The 19,624-nt window shown below is 42.7% G+C and overlaps 1 protein-coding gene and 1 long non-coding RNA gene across 6 annotated transcripts in view; one reads left to right on the top strand and one right to left on the bottom strand.

Moving 5' to 3' along the window:
* Positions 1 to 19,624, bottom strand: part of LOC101171732 (adhesion G protein-coupled receptor A1) — a 65,754-nt gene that overhangs the window by 28,409 nt on the left and 17,721 nt on the right. The window lies entirely within an intron of this gene.
* On the top strand, positions 5,584 to 6,414 carry LOC110014868. The gene is made up of 4 exons (XR_002289872.2): positions 5,584 to 5,670; positions 5,749 to 5,825; positions 6,144 to 6,242; positions 6,370 to 6,414. It is a non-coding gene; the product is annotated as an uncharacterized LOC110014868 (long non-coding RNA).

The following is a 19,624-nucleotide window of genomic DNA, read 5'->3' as shown; positions in this document are numbered from 1 at the left end:
GAACAGCAGTGACACCGCTTGGATAGATACAGGATGACTAACAGCGGGATGACCGGGTCCTCGCCAAAACTGTCAACCTGATACTACGGTAAGTAATGTTGGACAATATTGCATTAGCCTCCTTAGTTTAACCCTTGTGCTATCCTACGGGGTCAAGATGACCATTGACGTGTTATCCCTACCATGACAAAGGTGAATAAAGGTTGAGAGGATTTCATGTAATCCATCGAAACCAGTGAAGATCACAAATCATTGAAGAAAAATGTTCAGCGCACTGTCTTGTAGTGTCTAGATGACCTCACCCCCATTATCAAAGTGCCTAGGATAGCACAACGGTTAAGAAGCCAAGCGAGAGCATAAAATATCAATTCAGAAATATGACTATCACAAACATATATTTTAACAAACAAAACTAATTTAGCTGGTTAATTTCCTTTCTGATTAACTTTTACTTTATTGGCTATATTACTGGCTTTAATTTTATTTTATTTTTTATGTATTTGAGTGTTTAAGATTCTATTTTACAATCTTTGTTTTAATTGCTTTTATAATTGTAGTTATTACTATTTACTGTACTGCATAATGTTTTCTATTGCTTTTATAGATTCTTTGGTTTTATTGGCTGGACTGGAATTTCTCATGTTTAATGCTGAACAGCACTTTGATTAACTAAGATTTTTAAATTGTGCTATCTAAATACAATTGAATTGAATTGATATTGCAGCAGCTACTTTATGTTACTAATAGACTTATTTTTCAGGTTATACCAATTTGAATATTTTGTGTAATTTCAATATGTTGTTTGACATTTTTGGAGACAGGTTTGGGACTAAAGTAAATAAACATTCTTATGCCAGGTGGGAGCACCCCGTAAAGCTTGAAAGTTTCAGGCCGCCATGTCTTTTTCAGTCGTTTCAGTGAGTTGGTTTTATTTGGCACAAGGAACATGGAGCTTGTTTCAACAAAATAAAAATACGATTTAGATTTTTTGTTTTTTATTGTTTTTGTTGCTTTTTTCTCAAATGTTATGTCACTGTAGTAAAAAATGAGAGATTTAAATGTAAATAAAGTGAATTGGCCAGTTTGAACAGGTAGCCTATAAGTTCAAATTTCAATGCATTAATGAAGTGTTGGCCACCAGCTTAGGGGCTCTTAGAGCAGCTCTTTGAAGTGAACAAGAAAAGCCAGCTCCTTATTAGAAGTGTTTCGCGAACTAGCTACTTGTTTCTATTTTCCAGCTGCAGGTGATTGTCAGTATGTGTTCCAGCTGAGCAGAGGGGGACGAGGTTGCACTTGGAATAGTAGTAGACCAAGCTGGAGGGCGAGAGAGAAAAACAGCCAGGGCCAACACGAAGACACAGCATTAAAAAGGTATAGTTAATAAAAAGAGTGACACCAGGAAAACAAGCTAAAATCAGGAACCATTAAAATTGTGTTGACAATAAAAAGCAGAATGCAGAATCTGTAAGAAAAGAATATCCTATATACAATCTGAGAGCTGTCCAGCCAATAGTTCCATGTGAAGATAAAACAAACACTACGCGAAAAGAGCCAGAATCCATACATATCTGTTGGGGATACTTTCTTAAATATCTAAAGAATCTGGACCATTTTTGATGCATATCCAGACATGCAGCATATCTGAAGATATCCGGGCAAAAGATACGGGTTGTGTCTTATTTTGGTCATATCCAAGTGCCGAATATGACCTGAAGTCAAATCTGGAAATATCTGGAGTAAAGATAATGAAGAAGGTAAATATCCTGTAGTATCTGTAGTGTATACTTATCTAAGTGTTGAGGCATTTCTGGTGCATATCCAGACATGCAGCATATCTGAAGATATCCAGGAAGAAGATACTGGTTGTGTCTTATTTTGGCCATATCCAAGTTCTGAATTTGACCTGAAGTCAAATCTGGAAATATCTGGAATAAAGATACTGAAGAAGGTAAATATCCTGTAGTATCTGTAGTGTATACTTATCTAAGTGTTGAGGCATTTCTGGTGCATATCCAGACCGGCAACATATCTGAAGATTTCCGGGCAGAAAATACTGGTTGTGTCTTATTTTGGTCATATCCAAGTTCCGAATATGACCTGAAGTCAAATCTGGAAATATCTGGAGTAAAGACACTGAAGAAGGTAAATATCCTGTAGTATCTGTAGTGTATACTTATCTCGGTGTTGAAGCATTTCTGGTGCATATCCAGACAGTCAGCATATCTGAAGATATCCGGGCAGAAGATACTGGTTGTGTCTTATTTTGGTCATATCCAAGCTCTGAATATGACTTGAAGTCAAATCTGGAAATATCTGGAGTAAAGATACTGAAGAAGGTAAATATCCTGTAGTATCTGTAGTGTATACTTATCTAAGTGTTGAGGCATTTCTGGTGCATATCCTCCGTAGTTACCATTGCCGCTGTAGGTACCATAACCGTTCGGCCTGGAACTTCCGTTCGGGGTCCTTCGACTAGTGCTGACGCCACATTATGTGATTGGCTGTATGTTGGTCTGATGACGTGTCAGACAGTGATTGGTCTGAACAATTTAGGATACTACCATAGAAGAAAATATTATGACGTCTGTTGTAAACGAACAGAGCTGCGAGTTAGAGCAAGATTGTATTCGAAACGTGCCTTTATTATTGTTATGATTATTATTGAATTCATGTTCTCTTATAGTTTTTTTAATCCGTGCACCCATTGCTTTATTATTGACAGAACAGACCCGGAAGGGCAACATTTAGCCATGCTGACAAAAATTTCAGCCACGGCTGAACTTAAACTGGAGTAACGAGCGGATTGTGACAACATGTTTTTATAAAAATGACAAAGAATATTGTCAGACACAATTTATGAGGGAAAACTCCTTTAGGTTACAAAAGGGAAAGTGAAATGAAAATACGTAGAGCCGAAGCAGATGTCGACGCTACGTAGTTTGTCCAAGTGGGGTTACCGTAGTGTGACGTTATACTCAGTCGAAAGGACCCCGAACGGAAGTTCCAGGCCGAACGGTTATGGTACCTACCCCGTATTTTGTGATATGTGCAAAGGCGATACTGCAGTAGGACATGTATTGTCTCTGGATATTAAATGTATCACTTGTTTGATAAGGGCCTTGCCTAGCAATTTATGTGCACAAGATACTTCAAAAGCACATATATTTTTTCCCGACATATATTGTTTATGACAAATTTGAATTAAACATCTGATCTGTTAAGCTGAGTTTGCTCTTCACTTATATTTTCCCACAAATTTTTAAAAACAGGTGTGAAAAGTATTGACAAGTCAACCCAAGTTTGATTAAGGTACACAGTAATATCCTCATTGCTTCATCAAAGGTAATAAATACAATGGCACTTCGGGCATACAACAAATTTTGTCATTTTTAACAGCCAATTTCTTCCTGAGCATGTATCAAGTGGCAGGAAAGTCTTTTGTGATGCTTTGTAAAACATTATCACTTATTATACCAATAAAAAAAACACAACATACAGCTTTCTTAAGGCTTTTAGAGATTTTACTGAGATACATTTCAATTTGTTTGATTAACACGGGGGGGGGGGGGGTAGAAGATGAATAAAATTAGCATTTATGAATATACAATTTGCCAAATATAATAATAAGATTAATTATTAGTTTTTATTTGAGTCCAAGTTTTTATTATAAAACCCAAAAATTATATATTCAAATTTCAGAGTGAAGTTGGGGTGAATATGATTTCATATTCACCCCAACTTCTAGGGAACAAAACGTCTTCAGTAGTTTCAAAGCCGCAAAATAACACAAGGAGAACAAACAACCATGACGTGTTACCCGAGCTCCAGTAAAGTGAAATTCAATTGGTCACCTTCTGCAACGCGACCAATCAGCTGTCGGGTTATAGCGCTTTGCGCCGCCATGACGCAATCTGTTTGAAAACAATGCCGGCACGGAGCACAGGGCCGAAGATGAAGATGGAAAAAAGAATAAAAGGCAACCGTTGAAGACGTGGATGATTGTGTTGCGCGCACACCCTCTTGTAAGCGAGGCCGACCGGGTCCGCACAGTGAACAGACATCAGAGGATCCGGGAGTTGGCGGCAGTGACCCGGCCGAGCCGATAAGTTCAGGTAAAACTTTTGATCTAAATTAATTGGCATGTTTATATTCGGGGCTTGGAGGCTATGGGGTTGTATTTAACCAATTTCGGGTGCTATTTTAAATAGCAAAAATAAACCACATCCTTCCCTTTTTTCAGGAAAAGAGTCTTCATCTGTAGCGATTGAAACAGAATCGCAGAGGCTGGACGACATGTAAAAAAACCAAGAAGCTACAAGGATACGACCCCCCCCCTCGAAGTTTCCGTATGTATCTTCAGTGTGTAAAAATATTTTGTGCTGAAAAACTTTGCTTTCGTATAAAACTTCAAGTAACCCAGAAACATGTCATCACCCTAACGGACAAACGTCGAGCAGCGACTTTAACGCGGTAAACAGCAGAGGACGTGACCGTACAAATTAAATGAAGTGAGTGGAGGGGATGGGGGATTGGGGGGGGGGGGGGGGGGGGTGGAATCCGCGGCACACGTCTGTGCAGAACCGGGGCCTGTGATCCGTATGGATCGTGGATCATCCGCGCAGCCTAGTAGCTTTTCCTGGGATTCGGTGTCAGACCGTGAAACCGCATCACCCACGGGACCTCATCACCGACCGAGGACCCACACTTTATCTATTTATTTGAAGTTACAGGACTGCATATGGTGTGTGATTTGAACTATAAACATATTCATCTTTGCTAATTATTGTGTATTCTCGTGCAGTTATGGACAAATGTTGGACACCTTGGGCACTATGTCAATTAGGTTGCTTTTAGGGTCTACGTGTTGGGCGGCCGCGGCGTCAGTCCCTCTCGATTCCCCCGCTGGAGCGGCAGACGTCCCCCCCCCCCCACCGCCGTGGGGCCTGTTTAGCGGGGGCATCACGGAGACACGGGGGGTCCACCGGCAGCTGCGCCCGAACCGCACAGGGTCCGAATGTCGGCTCCCCTGTCGCTAGGGACGCCGGAGGAGGGAAAGGCAAGGAGCCTGCGGGGCGAGGGTGGAGCGTGTCCCGATGTCTCTGCACTTCTGTCAAAAGTGGCAGGAAAATATACGTCTATATGCGCTACGAGCTCTCCATGGGAGTGTGAATTCAGCGCGGCAGGAAACATTGTCACCCCGTTAAGATCCTCACTGATAGCTGACACGGTTAACATGTTGGTGTTCCGGTCACGCAACACGAAGACGGACAAATAAAAGCAGCAGCACCATTCACTAAAGCAGCCAAACAGACAAACACGTGTCCACTTTTTTTTTAAGCACTTTAAAAAAGGTTGTTCATGTTTAGCCTATGTTGAACCCTTCCTGCGATGACTTTTCTCTTTCTGACCGTGGTCGGAAAACGTTGGCGGATCTTCCTTTGGGGTTATAAGCTACATGCGTTCTTGAGTTTGCCACTCGGCCGCTGGGGGGTTCTGTGTTGGGCAGGTGCCTGTATTCTAGAGCATTGAAAGGTAACAGCAATGTTAAGGTAAAGGTAACAGCAATGTTACCTTAACCTAACAGACTTCTTCTTTCTTTCAGATTCTTGTCCATCACATACAAAAGAACCTCTGAGAGAAGCTCCAGTGGAAGGTCCGGGCAGATGACAAGTATGTTTCTTTCTCACTATTGTTTTAGGAAACTTGACAAGAACTCCAGTCAGTTGTTAAATATTGTCTTTTTTTTAGCTTCAGAACACCGCACAATGAGGAGATGACGGCAGCAGTGAAAGATGCGGAACCAAATTGTTTCCACCAATTTAGAAGTAAGCACATGAAGTTGGATTTACACAACTCGCCATAAGTTAGAGATAATGTGATACTCAATGTCAAGTATTCAGTGTTACTTTCTTTTCAGAGATTTTTTGAATAGATTGCAATTGTATTAGTGTGATAGACAGCTCATTTAGTGTTATTAAGACCAAACACTAAGTTACAATAACGATATAGCATTGACAATGGATAATTATGATAAGCCACTGTGACAGACTGCATGGCACATTTTGAATATTCCACTTTGGAAACATGTTGCAATGCAATATGTTGACCTCATCTTCTGTACATTTCATATTTCCATCGACTAGGAGCTTGCAATCGAGCTATTGACAGTCTCAAGTGCAAAGAGAGAGAATGGAGATAGAAGCAAGGAGGAGGTCAAAAGGAGGACCAGTCAGCATGATCAGGTGAGTTGTCCTATTTGTGACCTTGTTTCATTTACTCAGGTCATGCATGGTCCAGTTGAACTGTGTATGTGTGTGTATGTTGTTTCCTCTAATTAAAATAATATTTTCCTTTCCTGTTGGTCCACAGCTCTTCAAAAAGAGGGTCAAAATTGCTGAGAAGATTCTCAATCAAGAGGATCTGTCATATATAAAAGGAGCCAATGCAAACTATGTCAGCGACGAGGAAAGTGATGAGGACAAACCATCTTATTATCAAGCCTCGCCAAAGCGGCGCTCCACTAGGCTAACCAGGGTGATGCTGAAATGCCAAAAAGCCTGGGAAGAAAACTGGAGGAGTGGAATTCAGCCAAAATTACGCATGAGACACTCAGCTGGCTTTACTGAAAGAAACCCACCACCAGTCAAGAGCTGCTATCTGGCAGAAGAGAAAAAAAAGGATGCATGTTTGTCTGTGGTTTTTGGATTATTTATTTATTTTGTAATAAAATATTTTTGAGTAATACAGATTTTCTGTCACCTTTTATTTCTTATATATTGTAGTGACCCGGGGGTTAGCGCTGCCTTCAGCCCCAAAGGCTCATGGGAAGTGGGGAGCTTTAGGGTGAAACCTTGAGTCAGAGGGCTGGAAGCTGAAGTGACCCTCCATGCTGTTTGGGCTGTCTGTGTACTTTGAATAAACGGGCTCTGTGCTGAAAGGAATCTCTGGTGCTCTGCCTGTTTATTTCCTCCCTGAGACTGTCCGGGGTCGTGCGGTGTATGGGGTACGGACAGCTCTCCAATGAAGCCATCTAAATTAGCAGTTGGTTTCAGCTACCCCACGAAAGTGACGGTCCGGCTGGATCGTTACATTGGTGTCAGAAGTGGGATGCTTAGCCGCTGCTACACCATGGAGAGCATCACCATGGAGGGTGAGACGGAGCAGCTGATCCTGGTGGCAGTCTGGGACAAGGGAGCAGTAAGGGCGATAACACCACCCTGATGGATCAAGCACCCACCGTCATCCGCAGCCTGGCCCTACCCGGCACCAACGCTAGAACATCCGGACTAGACTGTGATGACGGTGAGCAGCCCAGCTGAACCTTCACGACGCAATGGCTCAACAACGATGGAACCACACCTGGCTCAGGTCAACCTGGCAGCCGGCCATGAGAGCTAGACGCTGAAGGGGACTTCTCACACACCCAGGCCTGGCTTTAGAGGGCGCTACACTGCTGGACCTCCCATCTGCGGAGCTGCGAGACCTGTCAGCGCGGACAGCAGATCTTCGCTTTGGGGAGGAGGGTTTGACGAAGCACACCCTACAGCAGCTGGAGTCTCGCCGCCGTACTGACGACGACAATCGCCTGGGATGCCTGGGGACCTTCTGCTGCTGGTGTGCAGCTCTTCACTTGGAGAGAGTCTACTCCCCCATGGTGACGTGCACCCTGATGGCGGTGCTTCCACGGAGGCGGGGACTGGTTCTCCTGGCTGGGCACATACTGGCATGGAACTGTGTCAGTTGCAGATGTGCTAACCCAGCCAGTTAAGAGGAGGACTGTACACGGTGGCGGTTGAAACCTAGGATTGTGCGAAGGAGTCTCCAGCCAGTGTGTTCCTGTGTTTTGCTAATTGTGTTGTGTTATTCAGTTATGCAGTTATGTGAGGGTTGTGGGGACACTAACCCTCTTAGGTGGGGGCAGTGTAGTGACCCAGGGGTTAGCGCTGCCTTCAGCCCCAAAGGCTCATGGGAAGTGGGGAGCTTTAGGGTGAAACCTTGAGTCAGAGGGCTGGAAGCTGAAGTGACCCTCCATGCTGTTTGGGCTGTCTGTGTACTTTGAATAAACGGGCTCTGTGCTGAAAGGAATCTCTGGTGCTCTGCCTGTTTATTTCCTCCCTGAGACTGTCCGGGGTCGTGCGGTGTATGGGGCACGGACAGCTCTCCAATGAAGCCATCTAAATTAGCAGTTGGTTTCAGCTACCCCACGAAAGTGATGGTCCGGCTGGATCGTTACATTGGTGTCAGAAGTGGGATCCTTAGCCGCTGCTACACCATGGAGAGCATCACCATGGAGGGTGAGACGGAGCAGCTGATCCTGGTGGCAGTCTGGGACAAGGGAGCAGTAAGGGCGATAACACCACCCTGATGGATCAAGCACCCACCGTCATCCGCAGCCTGGCCCTACCCGGCACCAACGCTAGAACATCCGGACTAGACTGTGATGACGGTGAGCAGCCCAGCTGAACCTTCACGACGCAATGGCTCAACAACGATGGAACCACACCTGGCTCAGGTCAACCTGGCAGCCGGCCATGAGAGCTAGACGCTGAAGGGGACTTCTCACACACCCAGGCCTGGCTTTAGAGGGCGCTACACTACTGGACCTCCCATCTGCGGAGCTGCGAGACCTGTCAGCGCGGACAGCAGATCTTCGCTTTGGGGAGGAGGGTTTGACGAAGCACACCCTACAGCAGCTGGAGTCTCGCCGCCGTACTGACGACGACAATCGCCTGGGATGCCTGGGGACCTGCTGCTGCTGGTGTGCAGCTCTTCACTTGGAGAGAGTCTACTCCCCCATGGTGACGTGCACCCTGATGGCGGTGCTTCCACGGAGGCGGGGACTGGTTCTCCTGGCTGGGCACATACTGGCATGGAACTGTGTCAGTTGCAGATGTGCTAACCCAGCCAGTTAAGAGGAGGACTGTACACGGTGGCGGTTGAAACCTAGGATTGTGCGAAGGAGTCTCCAGCCAGTGTGTTCCTGTGTTTTGCTAATTGTGTTGTGTTATTCAGTTATGCAGTTATGTGAGGGTTGTGGGGACACTAACCCTCTTAGGTGGGGGCAGTGTAGTGACCCAGGGGTTAGCGCTGCCTTCAGCCCCAAAGGCTCATGGGAAGTGGGGAGCTTTAGGGTGAAACCTTGAGTCAGAGGGCTGGAAGCTGAAGTGACCCTCCATGCTGTTTGGGCTGTCTGTGTACTTTGAATAAACGGGCTCTGTGCTGAAAGGAATCTCTGGTGCTCTGCCTGTTTATTTCCTCCCTGAGACTGTCCGGGGTCGTGCGGTGTATGGGGCACGGACAGCTCTCCAATGAAGCCATCTAAATTAGCAGTTGGTTTCAGCTACCCCACGAAAGTGATGGTCCGGCAGGATCGTTACAATATTTTTGAGATGACTGATATCTTGAAATATCCTGACTTACATCACTAGTGTTTGTTCTTCAGATATGCCTGATGGACATCTGTTCTAAATCGTAACTTCAGATATGACTAGTATACGGACATCAGATATCAACAGATTTGACATGGATAGAATCTGGAAATATCCTGACCTTGGATATCACTAGTGACGCATCTCATCTCCGGAGAGATTCTCATCTCCAGATTCTATCAGAATAAAAGTGTCCCATACTCGGAGTTGATATGCTCAGGAAATGAACTTAGAAACAGTCATGTCCGGAGAGTATCCACCGTAGATATCACCAGATATGGGGTATTTCTGAGGATATCCAGACAAATCTATCTCCTGATTCTGGGGGCTTTTGCGCAGTGAGAGTCACTGAGTGTGATATTATTAAAGCTGTTAGTTTGTGTACTGTAATTGTTGCTGCTTTATCCAGTATATGACCTCAATCACTTGAACCTACAACCCAGACTTCTGTGTGTTGGCAGAAGTCTGTTTTCCCTGTAATTAAGAACTGGTAAAAATGATGGCACTTGAGCACCCATTTTTTTTTGTGGATGATAATGTCAGGAGCCGGAGCCAGGGCGGTTTTGGTGGGTGTTTTTTTTCACTTCCGGTTTTGGCCTTTTATTTTGTTACTTCCGTTCAGCGCCCATTGTCTCACTAGGTAACTTCACCGGTCATCACCGGCACCTGTCTGCTCACCTGTTTGTCATTCCCATTTGTGTATTTAAACCCTTGTCTGTTTGTTACTTGTCACTGGGTCGTTCTGTAAGTTTGCTTCAGTCATTTTGAGTTCAAGTGTGATTAAACCTTGTTCGCATTTGAAGCTCTTTCGCTGTCCTGTATTTGTGTCCCGTTTCAACCCTGAAAGATAAGGATTCAGGAAGTTTATTCATTCACCAATGTCTGAAACCAGGAGCGGTGAGATTATTGATGACATTTCATGAGAGCCATATAATGTTTAAAACTATTTTTTTATTTTATGTTATTTCAACAATTTTAAAGTGCAATAAGTCTGTGGATTTGTTTTTGTTGTTATTGTAGCGGACTGAGCTAGACTGGGTGGCTGTTGGGTCGTGTTCTAAGTTCACTGAACGCATGAAGCACAGATGCTGATTGGCCCTCAAGTTCTGTCACTCAGCCTGTCGTTGGGGAGTTTGGACCAATGGGGATTCAGCTATATTAGGAAATAGGAGGGCTGATGCGGGAGCAGGGGAATAAAAAGTGTGTGGGGTGGGGTGGGAGCTGTCCACGGGAGAGATTCAGGAGTTGCTGAACAAGTTGTACGGCAGTACAATAAAGAACCTTAAAAGAGGTTAAGTCTCAGTGTGGGAAAGGGACTACTACATTATGCTGTTGCTAATAAATGATGAGTATTTCTTAGCATTAATGTGACTTCTGGTGCTGCAGGTTGGTTCTGCTGATGGTCTAGTCTGGTTGATACATGGTGAGTTTTTGGCCGCATTTACACTGCAGGTCTTGATGCCCATATCCGATTTTCTGACTATATCCGATTTTTTTTTTTGACGACCCGCTTACATCACCTTTAAAAGTGACCCGTATCCGATTTTTGCATTTACACTATACAATGTTGAACCTATCAAACGTAGACGTTCTGAGGACTACGTAGCAGCATTTCCGCCTTCCGCGGACCTCTTTCGAACTTTTGTGTTACTGCGGTTGTCATAGAGGCAACGCAGCGATGGAAGGAGGCGTTGCCTTGGGCGCTCCAGGATGATGCAGGCGAACAAGAGGAGATGCGAAAGGAAAAGGGGGGCTGCTCGGCCGGCTTATGTGCTCTCTCTGAGTTTTAAATCAGGAAGGGTTTGCAAACGTGCTGTACTAGCAGTTTGATCCAAGTGCTGAATCTTTCCTGCGCGATGACTTCTTTTTTCTGATCGTGGTCAGAAACGCACGGGAGATTTTCTCCAGGGCCGAAGGCGGATTCTACTTTGGGGTTCACTGTCCCGTTCGGAACCCTCAGCCTCCAGAGTGGGTTAAGAAAGCCTCCAAAACAGTTCTTTTGGGGGAGACACCTTCTTTTTATTACGGTTCTCTGAAACTCTCCCGCTCCGCGCTCACACCCCCTCTCCTCTCCTTACACACACACATGTACGCGCGGTCCCCATCACATACACGCCCCCATTCCACAACAACACAAGCAAAGATATAACCGGCTTCTAGCCTGTTCCATAGCAACGGTGTCCAGCTTGATTAGTTACCGTTTGCGTCCCGACCGGGACCGGACCGGAAACAACAGCGGTTTCCGACTACAGTCCAAAGCCTGAGGCTGAAAGGTAACATGCTGACAGCAACATCAGCGCACAAAAGCACCTTCTTCAGTCATCTGATCTCAGTTGGTGGTGTCCTGAGTTGACGTCACTGACGTACGACTCGCATTTACTGGGGAATATCCGATTTGTTTGCTTACATGGCACATGCAAATGCACGTATCCGATTCATATCTGATTTATTTCCACATATGAATGAGGCCTGTATCCGATCTCAGAAAATCGGAATCCATGCGCTTTTGTCCTGCTTACACGTTCACCGGTCATATCCGATCTGTGCCACATGAGGAAAAAATCGGAATTGGGTCACTTGAACCATGCAGTGTAAATGCGGCCTAAGCTTCATGCAGGTGTTGAGACTTCCATCCGTTAAACATGATTCTAGGTGGGTTTGAATGTTCTTTACATGTGAAAACTGCATATGTGGAGCCAAGTATTGTCAGTACAGCAATACTCACATGCTGCAGTATGTGGAACGTGACGGGCAGCGTGTTCTAATCAGAGCGCCGCTTCACCTCTCTGCCTGTGCCCACTACCCCTCCCCTCTTCATCCTCAAAGACGGGAGCGCAAATCTGCCGGGACAGCAATTCACAGGTTTCAGGCTGTTACAAACTGAAATTGCTTTGCGCCCGAGAAGGACTGGTCTAATGAAACTTTTTAAAAAATTATTAAAGATATGTATGCGAGCCAGATGTGGCCATCAAAAGAGCCAGATACGGCTCGTGAGCCATAGGTTCCCGACCCCTGGCCTAGATTATGGAGACTTTTGAGTGAGAAGAAGTCTTGGAAGTTAATTCTATTCTTTATTGGTGGCCAGTGAAGCTGTTTGAAACAGGGGGATATGACTTTATGAAGGGACATTGACTAATAATTTCATAACTAGATGTGGTATAGATGTTTATTTGTTGTATGTCAATTTTTAACATTTTGTTGTTGCTTTACAGAATGAGTGTTAAGGCCACACAGGGGTTCATGTAAAGGAGAAAAATACAGGAAGATGTGGGTGCTCTAATCAAGGAGTTGCAGGTGAGAGTACTAAAGTGATTTTATATTTTTCCATTCAGCCATCTATAAGTTTAATGGCTTAAGTCTGCTATAAACTGCCACTTAGCCTTTTTGTGTCTATTAGAAAGACTGAAATGTTTTGGCAGCTTATACCCAAATAATGTATTTAAAAACATCAGATTTTGACAAATTTTTTATTATTTCAATATTGGCATGTCATCGAATTAAAGTCTGTTTCGATTCCATGGTGCCAATTAACAGCTGTTAAGGGACACCACGTCAAGCACTTAGATCCCAGAACCATAGACCAAACTATTCCATCCATGCCTTTACTAAACGCACTTATCATGTTCAGCGTCAAGGGGTTTTTCTGGAGCCCATCCCAGCTAGACATGGACAAGCAGCCATGTGCACTTGCATAAACATGTGGGTGCAATTTACAATCAGCGATAACCCTGACTGCATGAACCAGGGGGGTATTCCAGGAAGCATGTTTAAACTAGCCTGACTTTAAGCCTGAACTCTGGCTGAAATCCGCCTGAACTTGCTTACTCTGGGTATGTCGGTTCCAAAAGACCGGGTATGAGTTGGCGTAATTGCGCTCGACTTGGTAACCCTGGGTTAATGCTCGTGCACGGAAGGTACATAAAGACATTCTCAATAGATCGCCGATTTCCGGAGTCACCATGGAAACGCGTGGAGAACCAAAGAGAGCGCAATACTTTAGTGAGACGGAGTCTGAGATTTTAATGACGGCGTATGAAGATTATACGTCCATCAAAAAAGTAACACGGCTGCATCATCAGAAGAAATAGTGTCTGCTTGTAGTAGAAGAACAGACAAAGTAAACGCACAAGTTTCTGATCTTATTTCCAGTTTCCTTGTGACGCATATATATATATATATAAAACTTATCCAATTTTGCCACCTTAAATGAAATACTTCTATTGGTAACAAGTAATTGAGTTAAATTTATTCAACCTAATTTCTTACGTCTATAAAACTCAATAATTGTTTCTACAACTCAAATTTATGTATTTATCCAACTAAATGTCATATTACTCCAATTCAATTAATATTTTTTCCATCTTGATTAATTATATTTCTTGATCTCTCATATGTCTAAGTATGAGCCGTCAGATATACTCATTTTTATAACAATAAAAAGGACGGGGGAAAAAATGAACGTTGCGCTCAAATTCATTAAAGAGTTGTCCGTCTTTGTCATCATCCTTTTGATCGGTAGGGGTGCTATATAAACTCATCATCCTCTCCTTCACTCTTACTCATGGTGCAGAGACATAAGCACAGTAGGACAAGATAACTCAGCAAAACATGGCAAAACACAGTAAAACAGCTAAACAACTAAAAAAATTTGGTCAAAAAGCCACACTTAAACCAAAATCCGTCCAGACAGGCAAAGGAAATGGTATCCCACAATCCCTTGCGGTGCCGATCTAACAGCAGCACCAAAGTTACACCTACTTAATTGAATTAATTTGAATGAAAGTAAAATAACTGTCTGATAAATACGTGTTATTTTTAAACTGACTTAGCAAACAAATAATTTATCTTAAATGAAGCAAATAACTAAGTTAGATCAAAGTGAAAAAGCTGAATTTTCCAACATCCATATGTGGTCTTATCACCCTCTCATGGTGGAAAAAGTATTATCTGAGCTTCTTCATCCACTAAATCATCTTCAAATGGACATGCCATGCTGCTTCACCTCTCTGTAAACAAACTAACCTTCAACTAAACCTGCTCCCGACCAGGTTATGTTCAGAGCATGAGTTGCTATGGCAACTTGACCTACCCTGAAACATACCTCAATTTCTGGAACCGAAAACTGAGGTTATCAACTTCCTTAGCCTCAAACTTACCGTCGGAGCTAGCATAACCTGCTTCCTGGAATACCCCCCAGGAAATTCTTGCGGTAAGGCAACAGTGCTAACCACCATGCTGCACCGTACTCCTCATATTCATGCATCATGAATATTGAATGTTTGTGTATTTAAGCAGCATCGGATGGTTATGCAAGTTCCCTCGGGATTAATAAAGTACTCTATCTATCTATCATATTCATAAATTTTATTTACAGAAAATGCAGAGAAAAGCTTTTCACAAGAACTAAGTTGAATTGAACGATGACTCACGGTGAGCAGCCCTCACATGAGCACAGTGAGCATTTATATATATGGAATATATATTATAATATATATGGAATATATATTGCTTTATTTACATGACTGAAAATTGTAGATTCACACTGAAGGCATCAAAACTATGAATTAACACATGTGGAATTATAACATAACGAAAAAGGGTGAAACAACTTAAAGTATGTAGGTAGGTTCTTCATAGTAGCCACCTTTTGATTTGAATACTGCTTTGCACACTCTTGGCATTCTCTTGATGAGCTTCAAGAGGTAGTCACCTGAAATGTTTTTCACTTCACAGGTGTGCCCTGTCAGGTTTAATAAGTGTGATTTCTTGACTTATAAATGGGGTTGGGACCATCAGTTGTGTTGTGCAGAAGTCATGTGGGTTACCGGTAGTTTTGAGACTGCAATAAATCAAGCTCTACTTGACTTTAGTTAATGATCACTATATTTAATTAACCAAATGTTACTTAAGTTCAAAATGAAAAATCTTTTATGATTGATATTAGAAACTACCAATTGGGTTGAGACATATTTATTTTACTGTACCGTAAAAACAACCAAGTACCATCAGAGTGGACAACACACATGATCGCAGCAAAAAATGATCAGGCCATCATTAAATTCCAATGGGTGGAAAAACTGAATTTTGCGAAGACATGTGACCATACTGTAATGTTTATTTTTATGCGGAAAAACAACAGTGGACGTTATTAAATTAAAATCTGAATGGATTTGCCATTAATTCTTGTTGACATATTTAATTTACACTTGATTATCATGCAAGAAATGGAAGGAACCTGGAAAACTTCACCTGCACTGTTCACTACCTGGGTAGTGAACAGTGCAGTAGTATCTCTGAGTATCTCTGAGTATCTGAGTATCTCTGAGTAATGCCAGTTGAATTTTTGGCTAAAGATGTCCTGGATTGATGTCCTGGATCGATTATTTTTTATTTATTTTTTTTAGGTCAGTGAATCGGATCTGGTTCACTCTCACACTCACACACCGGAAAAGACTGACGCTTGTGCTGGGGGGTTTATACATGCTCTGATGCTCCAGCTGTGGAGAACAGTTTGTTTTTTTCTGCAGAATGTCACAAAACAGGCTGGTTCCAATTGCAGTAGGTTTATTAGCTAAGCTAAAAGTCCACAAGGTGAAATCAGGGTCAGTTAGGATGGGGTCAATAACGAGGATGGGGGCATCAGAGAAGAAACAGAAGTAGCCAGGATCCAGGCAAGATTTGGGGCAGGCGGCAGGCAAACGGAGTCAGAGAAAAAACAGGGTCAGGAGATCAGTAATACAGGCAGAGTGGCACAAACAGTACTTTGCACTGAGTAAGGCTCAATGCAATGCTTGAGTTTGCTGTGAGTGATGGCAAATGAGAGCCAGGTGTGTGGCATCCAGAAACTGTGCGGTGGGGTTGCTGGGAGATGAAGTGCACTTAGAACTCTGGAGATGGGTTTCACTGGTGACCAGAGGGGGAGACAGAGCTCTGACATCCGACACTTGACGTTATTCAGGGGCTTTATACCAAGTACAACCGATCAGCTGCTAAAAGAACAGCAAAATGATTGTCAGCTGTGGTTTTCAATGCATATAGCTTCAGATACTAGGTTTGGGCGATGTCCCCTAATTTGGCCGTTGACGATGTTTGCTGTCAACCATCGGGATGGACGATGACATCGTCGGGGGGGGGGGGGGGTATTTTTACATTTTTCGTTCTTATATAACTGCTATTCGTTATTTTGCTTTTTTCATTTTATTTCCCAACTAATGGTTAATCCGCGATGATCCAGTATAAACTGAGGGAAGTGACTTTAACAGAAAAAGTAACAAGCAAGATAGAAAAGAAGTGTAGTCGCTCCCGCACTAAATTAGTGAAGTGGACCGGCGGAGCGCGGACTTAAAGCTTTGTGTTTGATGGGAGGGGTTACATGAGCGGTATGTGTGGGAGATTTAAGACTGCGATCCGTCCCGCAGCTCTAGGGGTACTACCTACCGAACTCAGAACCGGGTCTAAACGTGTGTCTGAGCACAGCTCGGATCGTCAGCAGACACACAGAGGTTTGAGCATCAAAGCAGAAATGTCGCTCAGTCCTTAGAAAACATTGAAACAATGACGTGGATTTGTGTTTCCAGTCGTGTCCCGACTAAATAAAGGCTGATGTTATTCTTACACGTTTACGTGCAGCGCCACCCAAAGCTAATGTTGTTAGCCCGTGTTAGCATACTGCTAATCCTGGCTACGTTCAGAAAAAGCACTGACCACGGATTAAAATTAAAATGATGAGCGAACAGGTGTTTCATAATAACCGTAACATTATTAAAAGCACGTTTAGAAGATCGTCTCGTATTTTACCGAGCTGACATGTCAATATATATAGCTGCTCGCCGCTGTTATCGTTTTGTATTGAATTGTTACCTTCAATAAAGTTTGGAAAAAAAGCCGCTCGGCGGAAGTTGTATCCTCTTCCGGTTTTCAAACTGCGCATGTGCGAATACTGCGCGTGTGCGAATGATTTATTCCGACCGAAATTGTGACCTTAGTGAACGTTTTTATATTCTGAAAACATTTTTCTGGAACCATGTACACGGTTGGATTCTAATGCGACCATTGATCCGGTCAAGATATTTTTCACATGTAACCGCGGCTTATGGTGTCGACTCGCAGCGTGGCGGGGGCGTGGCATCACGATGGTGGTCTCTCCATCGGGATGTCAGTCACCCATCACGATGGACGATGATATCGTCCATCGGCACAACCCTATCAGATACAAAGTTAACTGTTCAATTCACATTTTTGAACCATTCTTTAAGTGATGAACTCCAAAATAAAACACTATGTTGAGGTCAAATGTGTTATTTCTGCAGGGCAAGTTTCTAGAAGCAAACCTCCAGAAAAGTTTTACAGCCAACACGTAAGGTGAGCTCCAGATCTTCTCTCACTCCTCATTGTGGAGGAGGTGGTCATGTTAGGAGTGTCGAACAGGTCATCAGGATTCCTGAACCCCACAAAGGGTGAAGAAAAATAGTGAAGGCTAGGAGGTTTGTGATAATTTCATGGCTACATTTATTTTAAATTTTAACTTTTTTTTTTTTTTTATTGACAACGTTGCATCAGACATTACAGCCCTGGTCTTTTTTGACAGAGTTAATTTCATGGCCAGCTAGAATGATTTTTCTTTTTTAACTAGTCTTCTTTTCTTAAAGAATACATTTAAACTACTGAAATCCTTACTGAACTTATTCAGTTGGTAGGAATGTACTCTATAAGGATAATTGATTTAGTTCTAAAAATGTCAAAAATAGACAAGGTTGTCATAGATGATACTTTGTAACCATGGCATTGTTCGCAAAAAGCTCTCTTGAAAAAGAGTGTGTTAATCTCAATGGGAAAATTCCTGGGTAAATAAAGGTTAAATAAAAAAATTAAAAAAGATTTTCCTCTTTTAGTTACTTTAAATTGTAATTATTTTTTTCCCCACATGATAAGAAAATATTCCATCGCAGCTTTGCCCTGTGACAGTTATCATGTCAGGTGATTGTTTAGATGGCTGTTACTTTCTTTAAATGAAGAATAAAATGTACTGAATTGTCAGTGATTAATAATTGTGATGTTTTTAATACTTTAATCTGTTTAAAAAATAAATACATATTTTACAGACCTGACTTTGACACCTATTTCCTTTTCTACTTGTATATTAAAACATCAATGTGAATAAACAGAAGAGAGACTGATCACTCAAAATTGCTAAACTTTATTTTATTTTTTTTATTGAATCTCAAACTTCAGCAAGAGTCCATTACAAATTTCACGATAAACATTTGTATGCCTTAAAAATATAAGTTTTGGAATGTCTTGGTTTATAAGTCCACTCACCACGACAAGATGCAGATCTAGAGAGGAACACAAGTGTAAAATTAAAGGTCCCGTACCATGGAAAATCAACTTTATGAGCTTTTATGTGTATTAGAATGTTAATTCATGAATTCATGAAAAACAAACCCAAAACAGTATTTTGATCCATTCACGCATCCCTGAGTATTCCTCTAATGACCTGCGTCCTGAGCACCAGTCCTTCCCAATCCACGAAAATGAGTGGGTCCTCACATTGTTACGTAGACTAAAGAAAAAGGCCCCTTCCAGGAAAACTGTGCTGTAGGCACCACCCCCAGGCTAACACACATAACTCATAACTAGCAAACAACTACATCATTCTAATGAAAACAACTGACAATGAATTGGAAAAGAAGTTATAGTCATTCAAAAAATCATTCAGTTATTTTTTTTTTTAGAATAATGGAAAATTAATTTTTACACTTTAAAACCAAAAAAATAAAACCACCATTAACTGTGTAACGCAGGGGTCTCAAACTCGCGGCCCGCGGGCTATTTGCGGCCCCCAAGATGATATTTTGCGGCCCCCACCTTAATATCAAAGTTTAATGTAAATGCCGCCCGCCAGTTTGTATGAATGACATCTTTTCAGTTTTGTGTGCGGAGCTAAAGAACCAACCAATCACAGTGGAGTATATGACTCTTGTGGGCGGGACATTGACCGGGCTTGAAAGCAGGAGAACATTTAATTCAGGTAACCTATCAGCCCCCTCCCCGGACCACATTAAGGAGTTCCTTACTTTACTTTTTAGAATGTATCTAAATCCATGCAGTCAGTGCTGAACTTTTCTTTGGGCCGCACAGACCCGGAGGAGGGCTGAGGTTATGGTTACGCGCGCGCGGCGTATTATTAACCCCAA

Source organism: Oryzias latipes, chromosome 19, assembly GCF_002234675.1.
Source record: "Oryzias latipes chromosome 19, ASM223467v1".
Lineage (NCBI taxonomy): Eukaryota > Metazoa > Chordata > Actinopteri > Beloniformes > Adrianichthyidae > Oryzias > Oryzias latipes.
Note: the sequence above shows the minus strand (reverse complement) of the source record. Positions and strands in the feature narration are given on the sequence as shown.